The sequence below is a fragment of the Anoplolepis gracilipes genome, chromosome 15 (genome assembly GCF_047496725.1).
Source record: "Anoplolepis gracilipes chromosome 15, ASM4749672v1, whole genome shotgun sequence".
NCBI classification, from domain to species: Eukaryota; Metazoa; Arthropoda; class Insecta; order Hymenoptera; family Formicidae; genus Anoplolepis; species Anoplolepis gracilipes.
In genome coordinates, this window is record NC_132984.1 from 1846626 (window position 1) to 1863447 (window position 16822).

Below are 16822 nucleotides of genomic sequence, written 5' to 3' on the forward strand. Positions count from 1 at the left end.
TTGTAATATATTTAACAAAAAAAATCTCTCTTTTCCTATTTATTAAAAAAAGTAAATAAAGATTGCTTGGACTTTTCTCTCCCGGTCCGGAAAGGTCTAGACAAGTCCAGAGGAGGGACACATCCAGGGTGTCGAAAAGCGACGATAAAAAAAAAAGGTGATTAATCACGGTTACGAAGGAAGGAGAAAAGAGGAGGGTATTTCGTGTGAATCCACTCGCATTCCTCCCCATCGCGTACGAATGTTGGCGGACACGTACGAAAAAAAGGGTTGCAGATACGGTTGGGACGGGGCGATCTGATTAGAGCAATCTAATTAACGCTGCTTTTAATGGCGTTCATTAGCACACACATCGTCGCCTCGTGGCCCTCTAAGCCTCGCTCTCCTCCCCACATTGACACTCCGTTAACCCTTCCGTTTCGCATGTTGACGAGATGAATACATAAGAATAAAAATTCGTTTCTTTCTTTTCTTATAAAAACAAACTAAATTGATAAATTAGCGATAAGGAATTTAATCTTGTAAAGCAACTGGAGTTTTTATATCAAAACTATAGTTTTCTTCAAAAGAGCAAACTTATATTTAAATAATGTGTACATTTTGTATGTTTATCTATAATTTAAAGTTTATGGGAGAAAGCGGCAAATTAAATCTAGAAAATATTATATTTTTACCTATAATATTATATTAATGCCTATTATTAATTATTTATTGTTAGTTATTTTCAATATTTATTTTTACGATTCGACACATGTAATAAATTCTTCTTGCAATCTATGTCAGATATCTACTCTTTTTTTCGCGCGAATAAAATGCTTTGCGATGAATTTATTAACATAATGATCGTCATTTTAGAGATTAGTTGGAGAGACACGCGTTTGTAAAATTTTTTCCAGCGGCGACGCAATATCGAGATTCATAAACATATGTCGGAATGTAGGATCTAAGATCACGTGCGGTTTCAACGGAATCGACGGTACTTTGGCGTCGAGCGAAACGACGCTAACGGCGTGTCGTGTGTGCGAGAAGTGCGTGACATTGTATGGATATTAAGCTGATTTCCCGGCAGATAATCTTCAACCAGGCATACCGGGTACACATTACCCGGTTTCCCCCCGCGAGCAAAAATCTTAATTCAGGTCGACGCCATTTTACACTCCGATCGCTTGAGATATTATCAAATAAGATTTATTTTCATTTATGTATTCCGAATTTTAATATGCAAGAGACTTTACATTCTCTTGAATATTCTCAATCAAAATATTTTTCTTGCGCGGTTTTTTTTTTTTTTTTTTTTTTTTTTTTTACTTACGTCGTGTCATATCACAATTAATGTTTCTTATCTCGTTATCATACTAATGAAGTTTTGGACTTTAGATGCGACAGATTAATTTTAATAGAAACGGCGTATCTGCTCGATTATTAATTAATCAGAAAGAGCAGCAAACATAAGGATCGAAATAATTATCATTTCCCGATTAAAAAAAACAGCCGAAAAAATATCTTCTATAAAATAACAGAAATAATACTGTCTCTAAGCTATTGTCATCCATCGAACAACCAATTAAAAGACATGAAATGTTTTTATAAATAAAATTAAAATGTACAATAAATAAAATATATCTCTTCGAAAGATTTATGCAAATCTCGATATTATTATCAAAATCTATATAGAGAACAATGAAAATCCGCTTTATATAACTCCGTTAAAAAACACGTATAAGTCGATTATACCTTATAAAGGCAAACCTCGCATATTATCGCATCGTTATCGGATCTATTGGACAGCGACGCGGAATTCCGCGGGTCGCTTTGCTCCCGTGGACCACGCGACGTCGTCTCGTAGCCGTACACGTGTAGCAGCAGCTCCGCCGGTAGATACGTAGGGTAGGTAGGTAGGTAGGTAGGTAGGTAGGTAGGTAGGTAGGTAGGTAGGTGGTTAGGTGGTTAGGCAGGTAGTACAGACTTTATACTTGTACGTTGCTCGTGCACACTCGGTATAGCGTCGCTTGATATCTGCTACATATCTAGCAACGTGTGCCATGCCTTATCTCCGCTGCCGCGCTCGGCCCGTGCGTCGTACGCGCCCGTGTCTGAGTGAACGTGCATGTACGTACGTACATGTGCGCACACGCGAGGTCTTATCATCGTGAATCTGCTTCGCGGGAGCGTTAGTGTGTTCGGCGCGTTTAGCATTGTATGGATATCAAACGATTCTGCGCCGCTCGTAGGACGTTATGTGTACATATTTATATTTTCATATATATATATTTGGGTGTGTGTGTGTGTGTGCGTAAATGTAAGGTGCAATCGGGTGTGCGTACACACATTGGTAAGAGATACTAAAGAAATTGCGAAATTTTCAAACATTTCACTTTTGCAATGCAAGAGAAATATTTATATATATATTTTGCGAAAATCTTTTATCTTTATCTGAAAAATTTAGACTAAAATATCCAATCATCTACGAAACTTTGAGACTAAAGTATCCTTCCCTCCCTCTCTCTCTCTCTCTCTCTCTCTCTCTCTCTCTCTCTCCTTCTCTCTTCTGTGCGTAGAGCAGAGTCTTTCCACGAGTCTTGGGTAAACGACTGGACGAATCGAATCACCCGCATAAATTGACGACGAGCCGACCAAGTGCAACGGCAACGAATCCATATTCATCGGGCTCGAAGTGCATAAAATTACGATATAGCGCGAGCGTTCGCACTCGCGTGTCGACATGCAGGCACCGCATAGCCACCGGATAGATCCGATAAGCGTTAATACCTACGAAAAGTAACCTGACAGCTACTAAAAGGTGCCCCCTTCCCCTCCCTCCCCCTTGTTGCCGAATGCGCGATTCGCTTACATCTCTGCTTACATTTCTATTCCACTTTAGCATTTAAACCATTTTGTCGAAAATAATAAGTTTAGAGGAAAAACCGTTGGAAATAATTAATAATTACATTAAATTCTAAATTTAATTAAAATTAAGACAGTAATCTCTATATAAAATTAATATCGTAAAAAAACGTATTATTTATTATTATAAATATGTAAAATATATTATATAATAAAATATGTTATTATAAATTAATAATAAATATAATATTTTAATATAATAAAAGAAATGTAGAAAAAGGGAGAGAAATTAAATCTAAATCAGATTTTCGTTTTAATAAAGGCAAAGGCAAAGTTAAGAAACAAGATAGTCTAATTATATTTCGTCTCTAGCGAATCCGAGTGAAATCATAGAATCTTTCATCCCGTCGAAGACGATAGTCCGAGTTTCGGCGCAATCGACGGAATGCCAGCAGACGATAAGCGGGCCCGTGGCGATTGCAACATTATCGTCGCGCAATATTACGAAATTATTTACGATCAATAATCCTTTATCTCGCGCCGCGCGGCCCATTAACGGCCCCGGCTCACTTACGACTTCGCCACGTATTTACGCGTAACGCGTATATATATATATATATATATATATCGTGAACACATATGCGTCGATGAAAACTTTTGATCGAAAAATCCAAAGGTTGGAAATTTCCTCGGGACAAAGTCATTCAAAGTATCAGTCATTAAAGTTATTATTATATACATTTATTATTATATTATTATATATTTTATATTTTATATATATTATATTATTATTATTATTATATATTATATTTTATATATTATTATACATCAAATATTATAATATTTAAACAAAGCAGGAAAAAAAAGATTGATTTTCAACGAAATAAAAATCTAGAGGGGGGACAAAAAAATCTTGTTTCTCGGCTGCAAATTAATAAGTGAATATTCATATCTCTTACGTATATTTTCAATCATAAACCCACTATATATGCACGCAAGTCCCTGCAGTAATACCGTTCGGCTTCGACACGATTCGTTATAATTAGATACGGTAGCAACAAGTCAATCTGTTTTTTTTTCTTTTTTTTTCATGCTCTTTCTACCGAAACGTCGCCGCCTCGATCGCGAGTATCCTCACGTGGCGATTGTTTGTTCGCGACGACCTCGCAAGAATAGCGCAAGGGGATGCTCGAGACGAGAGCGTTGTTTGATAGAAACCGCCTTGAGAAAAAACGACGACTTGAGAAGAGCCGCGTCCGCGCTGCCAATCAAGAGGCGCCAGGAATTCCGCGATCGGCTCGCGGTCGGCATGACAAGTGTGTGCTAATTGCCCCCCCCCTTCCTCTCTCTATCTCTCTCTCTCTCTCTCTCTCTCTTCTCTACCTTAATCCTTTGTCTCTCTTTCCTTCTCCTTCCTCTCACACGCCGGTAATTCATTATATACTTTGCCGATATCTGCGCGCGTAATCTTAATTTCGCGCCGAGTGCAAGAAGATTTCTCTCTTTTACTGTCCGTTTCACCGATATTCATGCTATTAAATCGCGAATCAAGTTAAATTCGCACTTCCTCTCGCATCTGTTTTTATGAGGATAAATAAGAGATATAAAAATTTGCCTACGCGAGAAATCATGACGGAAAATGAGAATGCCCAAGCGCATTCCTTTCATTGCGTTCACATCTTGGAGGATTATTGTAAAAGGATAATTATAAATATATTAAATTACTTGCAGTCAATGCTAACCAGAAATTGTTTCATAAAATCTGTAGAATTTATATACTTTTTAATCAGGTTCTCTCTTCCGTTCGCCTTTTTTCGATTTATTTTTATAAAATGCAAATTATTACAGATATTCCTGCAAGAATTTTAATTCTATAATTCAAATTTTAATTTTTCGTTATGTTAAAAGAGAATGTAAAGATATTTTGTCAAAATCTTTGCAAACAACCTAAGGGATTATTACTAACAATTAATATATCTTCAATTATTAAAATAAAAAACAAAATTCTTGTGATTTTTTTTTTTTCGAAAATTTTCCATTGATCTCAACAAAATTTTTTTCTTTCTGAGAAAAAATTCATTATATATATATGTTTACGGATTATATAATTACTCCATAAAAGCACGTCATAATACCATTACTTTTTTTTTTTTAAATTGTCTCTTCAGGTAACAATGCTTACACTTTGAAACGCTATCAAAAGTATAGATAAATGCTCTCTCAAAGAGTCCCTTCTATCTCTTAACCCCTTGGCCGAAAGTTAGAGAGAGAGAGAGAGAGAGAGAAAGAGGAGAAGGAGAAGAGAGGGTAAATTGTTACACGGGGGCGGCAAAAAGGGGTGGCTGGTGTTGTCGGGCCGAGGGATCTGCGCGTCGGTATCCGGCTGCATCTGGGAGACGGCTATGCATTTATGCATGTTTCGCGACTATCGCATGCTTCTTGCCAATAACGGGCATGCCGTCCAGGGAGCAGCATACCCGGGGGCCACCATTTTTGCGGCGACTTGCTCTCTTACGCCACGGTTTTTTTCCTCCTCCGCGAAAGCATTCTCTGCGGCACGCGCTTCGGCACAGATCGAGATATTTTTAACGTAATTAAAAATGTAGCAAATATATATATATATATATATGTACAGATAAAGAGTATAAAATTACATAAAGTTCTTGTAATACTAATCGCATAACATGCATTGAAAATGTTTACATAAATTTTTTGAAGTTCTCGAGTCTAAGATTTATTTGTGTAAATCTTTTGTATCTGGTGTCTTAAATAAATTACTTAATTTTAAACAAATATAAAATCCTTTGATTTCCCTTATGATTGAATTTTTATTTTTACTCGTTAATATACATATAATATCTCTGAAATTCCTACAGTACCATTTGGCATGACACTGTATTCGCGAGGACGCGATTGTCGTCGATTTCGCGGTCGGCACGCCATGATTGAAGACGCGAAGGCGTGCAAAGAAGAGGATAATCGACAGCCACGATCGACGGCAATTGACGGAGGACAGAGAAAAAGGGCAGACATGGCTCGTCCATTACCGAGATTGAGAAAGTCGCCGCGTGAACGATTTGCACGACACGATCGCACACACTCACGTACGCACGCACGCCTTTCTTCGTGACAAGACTCTCGATACAGCGCGTAATACACGCGTCCCTGAAAATTGAAATAGCGAGTATATATGTGTATATAATTTACGTGCATTATGTGTTAATCACATATTCTATGTTATAATACACACACATACATATTTTTTATCATCATAACATGTAATATTTTAATTTAAAATTTCAAAATAAAAATAACTTTGCATAGTTTGCATATTTAACCTAGTACAAAAAATAATATCTCTAAAAAAATTATCTTCTTAAAAAACAGTAATAAAAAGGTGCTAAGTCCCGCGTAAAAAAACTATGCGTTATAAAAATATATTTTACAAAAATTAATGATATCAAAAAATTATGCTAAGTGAAAATAAAGATTTATTAAAATATTTTAACCAAAAAGGTTGTTTTAATTTTCTACATTATATTCTACAAAGATTACAATATCAAAATATTATACAAAAATTAAAAATTATATTCTACAAAGATTACAATATCAAAAAGTTATATAAAAATTAAAAATTAATACAAATAAAAAAAATATAATTTAAAAAAAACTTTTAGCGCTGCTAATTTCATTAGCATTTAGCTTAGCATTAATTTTTGTAAGATATATTTTTATGGTAAAATAACACGATTTTGGAGATAGGTTTTTCTACAGTTACCGCATAGTTTTTTACGCGGACTTAGCACCTTTTTTTATCTTTTTTTAAATATATAATTTGTATGCATTATATGTTAATCCTTTCGAGCTACAATATATTACAAGAAATTAAAAAAAAGAGCCTTATATTATATATTTAAGTGTAAGTTCATAGATATAAGTTCATATATAATCTTATAATAATATATAAAAAACATTGTTTCTTTTTAATGTGCAAGGATATATTTTCTCTTTTTAAAAAAATCAACTATATTGTAAAAAAGTCACAAGTCACATGTTTTAAAAATATTTTGTACATGTCACGTGTCTGACATTTCAAATAGTGAATGGATCAATTGCAGAAATTGAGTTATGAAGTAATAATTAAAATTTAAAACCACAATATAAAACAATAGAAAGAAAACAGATTCTATAAAAACGTGTCAATAGCCAAAGGTCTCTCTTTATTGACGCGTTACGTATGTAAAGTCAAAGAAGCTTGTTTCTATTCTCTATAGGTCACAATATGTCACGTTTCTGTTCCACTTTTAAGAGACATGTGGAGTGAGAATTCTCAGGATCGAATCCTCGATTATCGGTGGCCACTCCTACTCAGGGTCGCGTGTAACCTCAACAGCTACATACTTTCAAGATATTGCGTAAAGTATCATCAAATTCTATTACCACACCAAGAACGCCTTACAGGAGTTAGCGTGACTAAACAAAACTCGCTACGTCCTATGTAAATGTGTATAAAAGAAAAATCTTTCTATCGTAGATAATAAAATAATGATTTGATAGAATAATCGAAAATAATCGAAAATAAAAATAATATAAATCGCGTTTATATCGAAGCGAAGGATCAAGGATCTTCCAATTCAAAAGCTACGTCTGAACGGTAATGAGTCCCGAAAGGGGCTGCGGAAAAAAAACTGGGTGCGATCGGGGTACGTGCTTCGCACAGCGGGGTGTCCGCGCGATCGGCCGCGATTCAATTATCGAGATCGATATCTGACGCAGTGCGGCCTTTCTTGGTCTTCCTTCACGTATATACGCGCACATGACGAGACATACACGCACGGCGCACACCTGTCCACGAGATGACGATGAGAGCGGTGATTAATGACGTCACTCACGGGCGAGCCTAACCGCGCAATCAGGTACAAATGACGTTACAAACGCGTCGGGCACGCGAAGAGCAAAAACTGACCGAGACAATACAAAGAATATACAGGGTGTCCTTGACAGAGTCTTAGATATTGAGACAAAAGAGATAATAAAAAAAATAAAATGGACTTTTTTAAGAAAAAAATTTTTTACGTAACAGAAAGTGTCCATGAAAATATTTTATAAAAAAGTTTCTATAGATTAAAATTTCGGTAATATTTAAGAAACTTATTCAGCAATGATGCTCATCGCGAAAATATTCAATATCGAATGTCATTAAAATCTGTCATTTTTAAATTAATAAATCTTAATTCTTTTTTATAAAAGTTGCCGTTTAATACAATGATGAGAGATATTAAATATTGGGGAATAAGATTAATTACTCTTACCGCAGCTCCCTCTTTTCGTTTCTCATTGCTCGCTATCAGAGGTATTGGTCGGATAAATAAACAAGAGAAAAAGAGAAAAAAGATATGGTTGACAAGAGAGAAAGAGAAGGAATGAAAGAGAGACAGAGAGAGAGAAAGAGAGAGAGAGAGAGAGAGAGAGCGTGCGAATGTGGGCATCGGCGATCCGATAAATTCGCCCTTTCTCCGCCCTCGCGGCAGTCGTTATCGCCGCCGGCAATGCTTTTCCAGACACCGGAGAAATAGTTCTCCAGATAGCGGCGGGAAAGTGTGCGCTTTTCCGACTGCCACCCCTTATTGCCGCCCCTCCCTCTCGCTCGATATCGCGAGCGATTTCGTATCGCCGGATGATTTCAGCCGCGAAGCAAAGTTAGAATCAGTTAATTATCGAAATCACCTATTATTCCGAATTATTCCTAACACAAATGTTATGTCACAGTCCATACGATTGCATAAACAATAATTATAAAATTGTACAAATAATTAATAGTATGAGAGAGAGAGAGAGAGAGAGAGAGAGAGAACACACATCTGAAATTATATAAGTACCTTGTAAATGTAAATCGTAGATTATAATATTTAAGCAATTATTTCATTATTTAATTCATTTAATTATGTATAAGTAATATACAAGATATTGCAGACTTTTACATACAGTTTCTCGAGAGTGATTTTTCTTCGGAAAACATTCGATATTAAATAATATACAATTATATGTTGAAACATGCACTAAGATTCTTTTAATTTTCAAGAAAAATACGAAACACATAAAAGTCTTCAAACAAGTCATTTCTTTTATATGCGATACTCATTGTCAGAAAGAGTAAAAGTACCGATATCCTAAATTTTCCCCCGCCTTTTTCCAGTTGAAAAGGGGTGCATTCGGGGTGCAGGCATTCCACGCGCTGTGCCCGCACCTATTCTAACAGCAGCCCCGATAAGGGTTGCTGCAGCCCGTAAATATCGGCAAGCAAGGGCACCTCCTCCCCTTTCACCTTCACCGTCTACTAGGGTGCTTTATCGTCGTCGGTATCGGAAGTATCGCGAGAACCAGAGAGTCGCGCCAATTGTTTTACGGTCCGGCGAGAAACATATCCTCTTCTCAATGCGCGACAGGATAACCCCGCCTTATTTCTCGATAAACAGGATAACAGGGGACCGCGACTAATTCCTATGTTTCGGCCCTTTCGATTTTTCATCTCAAAAATTATTTCTCCTCTCGTTAATCTTCCCTTCTTCTCATACTCAACGTGATAAAAAATATTATAATTTAATACACATAAATAAAATATAATAACAAGTATATTATCGTTACTAATAATAAGTTAATAAAATATGCATATAAATTAATTACGCGAATTTAATATATTAATTAATATAGAAACAATATAAATTACGATATATATATATATATATATATATATATATATATATATATATATAGAGAGAGAGAGAGAGAGAGAGAGAGAGAAAATCAAACTTATATGTACAACATTCAAACGGAAATTCAGGAAATTGAAATTCTCTCGAGACTAAACGTTAACCTGGAGTTAACGGAATCGTCCCGATAGACGTCGGTGACCGCGTGAAAAGTGCAGATAAAGGGCCGTCGGCACCGGGACGTCCTTTGCCGCCTGTAGGAGTTTTCGTGCCAAAAGGGACAATAGAGCATCGCGGACGCAACGCGTCGCGTCGCGTCGCGTCGCGTCGCGTCGCGACGCGGGCTTGTACTTTCGCTGCTGGGATAAAAGCGACAAAGCCGCTGATTGAAAAACACGGTTTCCGTCAACGGACCGACGGAAGCCGCGTCTCTCCCTCTGTTTGTGATATTCAGTACGGATCTCGTGCGCGCGCAAATTTTTCTCTTTCGCGGCACTTTGTTAAACCTCGCGTTGCAATTCGCATTGCAAAATTTTTCGGGGAAAAAACCAAAAAATATTTTATTTCTATTTTAATTTCAAATATGTATAAAGTATGTATAAAGTTTAATTATCACATTTAGTTCTATATAGAATTTATTATATATTGTTATTATATTTTATTATTATGTTATTATATAATTTGGAATTTTTGGAAGAAAAAAACACAACATTTGAGAAATATATTTGTTTATATATGTATATATAAATAAATGTGTAAAATGTGTAAATGTATAAAATATATAAATATGAAAAATAAAAATTTTTAGAAAGATTTATGAAATTTTTACAATTATCTTTTTATACATTTTTCCTTCAAGCTGTCATTAAATTAAAACCTTATTTTATAAAAAAAAAAGATCTTTCTTTAAGTTTTTTTTTAAATGTTAGAACGCACCACGTTAAACGTGAATATATTTTTTTAATGTTTTCAAATTTATGTTTTAATTTATCAATCTTTTTCCATTTTAACGTCCTGTATCTCCTTTTGCTTGTTCTAATCGAAAAGTGTCGTGTTCAGAGAAAAATCAGGTGTCGACAAACAAACCAGAAAAAAAAAAAAAATAGATGAAACTAACGGAGCATTCAGAACGCGAGATTCAATAGCGGGTGTAAAATAATAGCGTAATAGCTGCGTCCCTGGCTCGGTTGGCGCATAATCACGTGTCTCCTCTTTTTTCCTCACCCCCTCTGAAACGGTGCTACTTTTGAGACTTTTATCTGATCGACTCTTTTCCCTCTCTACCCTCCGTCTCTTTCTCCAACGACTATCGTACAAATAACAGGAAGGCACCCTCTCCGATAAACGTTCCGCAACTCACCCCCCCTCCCCCCCCTCCACCCTGGCCTCCCCGACCCTTCCTCGTTCGACATCCCGTCTTGGCATCGAACCAGTTAGCGCTCGCAATTAGATGCCGCAATTACGAGGTAAAAGTGCCGCCGCGTCGATTGCCGGCGCGTGATTTACCCGTCGATTTTACGACGTCCGAAAGTAAACGATGGAAAACTATTTCGCGCGATATCTCGCTCGCTCGCCCGCGCGAAACGTTTCTCGCTAGTTGAAACAATCGATAGAAACGCCGCGCCAATTTTTTTCCTAAAATAACACGCAGACATTTAGATAGATAAACCTTTGATAGATATCAGATGATTTTTGTTTACGAATAAATATGGTTTCAGAAGAAATTATTCTCATACATAATAAGTATTCGACAATGATTAATAAAATCTAAAAAAAATGCCTTTTATCTTATCTCATTTAAAATGTAAGAATAATAATATCATTAATAAAACCTTATCTCATCGATATATATGATGATAAAAAAAGCTGTATATTCATAATTAATATTTTATATAATAAATGCCTGGTTGTATTTATATTTCAAAATATCGATAAATATTGATATAAATTAATTTCATGGAGGAAATATTTGTAAACACTAAAAAAGTGTGACAAGAAACGATAGTCATAGAAAACCATTGACTTCTCTAACCTTCGAGACTATTTTTCAAGTCGTTTCAACAAACAACTTCGTAATCATGCTTCGGACGTCTTCCGGAAATCGATATTGTCGCGAGATAATTTCGAAGGCGGCCTATTTATCAGCATTAAAAATGACGGGGGACGATCGAGAGAGGAAGTTTAGAAGAGAGAGAGAGAGAGAGAGAGAGAGAGAAACGCCATTATCGTCGCGGCGCGATACATCATCCGGACTTTTGCCAATCTCCTCGCTCGAGGACACCCGGGCGACCAGGACGAAGAAGGTGATCCTGCATGCCGGGGAACCAGGAGTACGTGCCCTGTGTCTCTGATTTCATAATTTCCGTGCGGCGGAACGTGCGCCGTCCCCGACGAAAGCGCCGTCCCGGATTTAATGCGGGACATTCGACAAGGATCCCGCCGCCTGCCCGGCATCCTGGGCAACCGGGATAAACGAGAGCGGGAACAACGTTCTCTCGCGTCCCTCCTCCCCCCCTCCCGCCCCGCGCGCGAGAGAAGATGGACGAAGTTCGCGAGGAGCCTGCAAGATCGGCGAAGGAAACGCGCGATCGTCCCTCTTCGTGACTTCGCTTCCTATGTGATTCCGCACTTCTCCCAGATAAAATGCAAAATAGGATTTTCAGAGGGTACATACTGGAAATCATTCTCTGGAAGTTATCCCTAGGCTTTAGGGTAAAGCTAATGAATTAAACGACCTCATATCCGTCGTACAGAGATTTTAACGAAACGGAGAGACGTTTTACAATTAGGAGTTAATTAGAAAATTTAAATTGTCGCTCAAATGATAAATAAAATATCGTTAATTTAATTCTAAAATTTACTTATAATTTTGCCCCTCCCTCCCCCCCCCCAAAAAAAAAAAATATACATAATATTAAATAAAAATATTAAATAATATAAATTCCACAAAAATATTAATCTCGCCCGCTAATTTCTATGATATTCAAAATTTTTTTTCCCGATTATCGTTAAAAGAAAAAAAACCACCACCTAGAGCTCCATTGTCTCTTGACGCATTCCTCTAGTAGCGGAAGAAATGCGACTTCTTTATATGCACCCGGTGACACGCGGGAGAGGGGTGGGGGGGGGGGGGAGAGCCACAGGGCGTCGCGACGTCCCGGGACAAGGGGAACTGCTGCTCGCCCGAGTCGGTATAGTCCGGACGGGGGAGCAGAAGGAGAAAGAGGGAGTACGACGCCTCGCTCGAGCGCTTTTAGAGGCGCTTAAGTAATACAAATGCGAGTTAAGAGACGCGACGAGCATACGGTAACGGATGACCGCTGTATCTCATTGTTTTCATTTCCTTCGCCGCGCCGGCCGGCTGTAAGACGCGGAAATGAAGTGCGCCCGCCGGCTTGCCATCTGGGTAGCTGGAACGAGGGGGAGGCGCGAGAGAGGACGAGAGGGGGGGGAGGATGAGGTGGCGGACGAGCTGGATGGCTCCGACGAGAAGGGAGCGAAGGGGACGAGAGCGCACCGCCGCCTTCATCCCCTTTCGCGCATCCTGCATGACAACGAGAAGACTGCCATCCTCTCCCCCCCCCTCTCTCTCTCTCTCTCTCTCTCTCTCTCTCTCTCTCTCTCTCTCTCTACCTCTCCCTTGTTCTGGCTCTTCTCGTCTACTTCGTGTACGTATCAACGTGTGGATGTGGCTCTACGCACGCGTGCCCACCACGAGAGGGATAAATGGCTTCTACGCTCTTTCGCGACGTTCCCTTTGCGGAAAAGAATACCGCCACCCTCCGTCAGGAGATGGAAATTTTTCCTCTTTCTCTCCCGATGGGCGATTTTTTAAAGTAAGGAGAATTAGCTCGCTGCAGCGTAAACATGTGCACGGTTGTTATTGCGACGTGTTTGTGCGATTTATTTCTCGAGGAAGAATAATAAGTATCCTTGTCTCCCTTTTTCTAATAAAAGAAAGATCTCTGAAAATTTTTTGCAAATTATTTTCTGGTAACTAAATATCTCTCTCTCACACACACAACTACACATTATTACATAAATTAGGGAAATTAAAGGAAATATTTTTCTTACAAAAAAAATATATAATATTATTAATATAAATATATATAGTATCTCTCTCTCTCTCTCTCTTATAATATATAGAGGATGATGTGTTAAACGACACATGACGACAGGTAACAAACATATTTTCTAAATTTCACCCTTATTGCCGCAGCGCACGGTTCTCGCCATCATTGCGTGCCACGTGCGTATGCGTGGGAGGAAGAAGGGTAACGTAGAGTAGGAACAAGGATGGAAGGAGAGATATAGATTCCAGGTATACGGAAGGATGAAATGTAAGGGGAAAGTGAGACGGAAAAGGCGAAGAGGGGAATTGAGCGTGAATTAACACCTCCACGGTAAAATCAGATAATGGACTCCTTCCCTCCATCCTCACCTCCCCTTTGGAAGAAAGCAGGAAAGCGTTGCTTCTCATCACCCTATGCTATGTTTGATTTCTCGGAAAGAAATGAGATAAAAAAAAAAAAAAAAAAAAAAAAAACAAGGATAAAACTCGAAGATGAGGGAAAAGAAACATTAAATGATTTGGTAGTACGTCTGTATAAATTGTAATGATTAATTTTTGAGAGATGTAAAATATTTTAAGGAACTGTAGAAAATTTTAATTAAGGATTGCGGAATCGAATATAAATAAGAAAGAAGTAAAAAGTACCTGAATCGCGAAAATTGATTAAACATAAATGAATATAATTAGATAAAAAGAAATTAAAAATAAAAGGCAAATACTTTGAAAATAAATAATATAATGAATCGAATGACTCGCATCGTCTTTTTCCTAAACACGAATAAATCTAATAATTATATTCACTTATGATCACAATATATGCTTCGAAGAATTCAATCTTGAAAAATAAAGAAGAGACTGTAAAAGTGCCGTGTGATATATTGAATTCAAATGATTTCAAGATAACCTTCCTTACTGAACACGCACGTGCACGGAGCTACTACCGTAAAATTAAATTGCATCACTCGGGTCGTGACTCGATTAATTTATATGTGCGCTCATTTGGCGTCGATGCGCTACGCGATAATGATGCAATTATCATGGCGATGCATATTCGACATCGATTTATTTTCGTGGCACAAATATAGCACACGGGCTATCAGCGATATCGCGCTACCGATAAGAACTCTCGGCTCTCGCGTTCGTTCGGAGATCGCACGACAATCACAAATCGGCCAATCGCAGCTCGCTTGTACGAAATAGGCGTACGTTACGTTGATTAAACATGTTATCAGCGAGCACTTCGGCGCGGCCTGCTCTGATTTGCCGTTGCGCGATGATAAGACTCGATAACGACTCGATAAGGAGACCCCTTATCGGCTATCGTAACGATAGAAATTTACGCCATCGTGAGCGAATCGTGAATGCCGGATGATCTCTCGAAAGCAGTGTAGATTAAAGAGCTCCTTCGTTTTTTTCGTATTTGCGTTTTTTTTTTTTATCTATCAATCAAAAATTATTATTTTTAATAACGTTTTTTATGTTATACATAAAGCAATTCAATTATTCGTAATTGAAAATCTAAAATATTCATATAACTCGTAACTTTGGACAAATTGTTCTTTAGAATCATATACAAGACGCAATAAGAATCTGTTATTGCAATCTATTACGAAATTTGCGAGATTATTATTATCTACATAAGCTAAATAAATCTCTCTCTCTCTCTCTCTCTCTCCCTCTCTGATAGATTATTATTTAAACTAGTAATCTAACTTTGTACCGAGACGTGCTTCGAGATGGGAACCGGTTAATCGCTACACAACGCTCCGCGCGACGGAAGCGGTATCACCGGTTGATAACGCAACGACAGCAAAGAAAGAGCAGGCAGGTGCTGGTGCCGTCGCTTTTAACTATCGCTTTGCGGGCCGCTATCAGGAAACGCGCGGAAACAGAAACGGAGAATCGCAAAGTCGTTCCACGACGACGACGACGACGACGACGACGACGACGACGACGACGACGACGATGATATCGTTGGGGTCCGCGTGACACGTAGTCTCGCGTAGAGTTAGGTCAGGTCACAGGTGGGTTGGTATAGGTGAAAAGGGAAGAAAGAGGAGAGGGAGGGAGAAAGGGAGGTGACGGTTGGCGGAGCTGTGTGTGCTGGTAGCAGTCTCTGGAAATCCGACCCGCTCGTGTGGGCAGAGAAAGAACGGCGGAATATAGGTAGGTAGATAGGTTGGATAGGTACACCACCTCTCTCTCCGATAAGGAGACATTAGCGCGACCCGTATGCGATAGCGCGCGCCGCTGATAAGCGTCACCGCTCGTCGTTTTTGACGTCGCGCGGCGTCGGGAGAAAGTCACCGCGACGCAACGCGACGTCCTCTCCACCTCTTCCCACACACGCGTGCGCGCGCGCAAATCGAGCTACACGTCGGAGAATTACGGGCGCGATTAACCGGTTATCCCGGTCTCCGAAACGCGCCACGAAAAGTATTTATGTACCTCTCTCTCTCTCTTCTCCGGATGCGAAAAAAAAAAAAAAAAAAAAAAAAGAGGGAAGACTGGCAAATTTGTTCAGATTCCCCCTCGGAATTATAATTGAAAGTTAAAATTCTCAAAGTTATAAAATCTCAGAGTTACGTCAAGAAAAAAATGTGACAAAAGTGCACAAATTTGTTATATTTTTAATAATTCGTGTAAATCGAAATTCTTTAGATTTAAGAAAAAATTTACGATTAGTTCGTGACGTCCGAGTTATGAATATATTTAACGTTAAACATACAATGCGGTGAAAACGGTCGGAAGAGGGAGGAGAAGAAAGATTCCCTCGGAAGCTGCGACGAGGCGCGCGCGCGCACGCAAGTTATCAGCTCGATAACGCTCATCCTTTGAATAGCCGTCGAGACGAACGCGTGAGATTGCCGATTCCGAACGACGTTTCATCATCTGTTTCCTTCTCCTCCTCCATCTCCTTCGCTATTGGCGTACCATTGACGTGTCATCGAAAAAGAGAGAGAGAAAGAGAGAGAAAGAGAGAAAAAGCGAGATGCCGACGATATAAACGATGTATAAATGGAACGAGCTTGCAAGGCAGACAAGAAACATTTTCGAAAAGAAGAAATTTATTATCTAATCATTATTCGTAATAAATATTTCGTGCAATTTATAATTTATAATTGTAATAACGAAAGAATGTATGACATTTGTTATAGTAACAATCGAGTACATGTATAAAGAATATAATGTATAC

At 38.3% G+C, this 16822-nt stretch overlaps 1 protein-coding gene across 2 annotated transcripts in view; it reads right to left on the reverse strand.

The window, feature by feature from the left end:
* Window positions 1-16822, reverse strand: part of Ush (Zinc finger protein ush) — a 152787-nt gene that overhangs the window by 109953 nt on the left and 26012 nt on the right. The window lies entirely within an intron of this gene.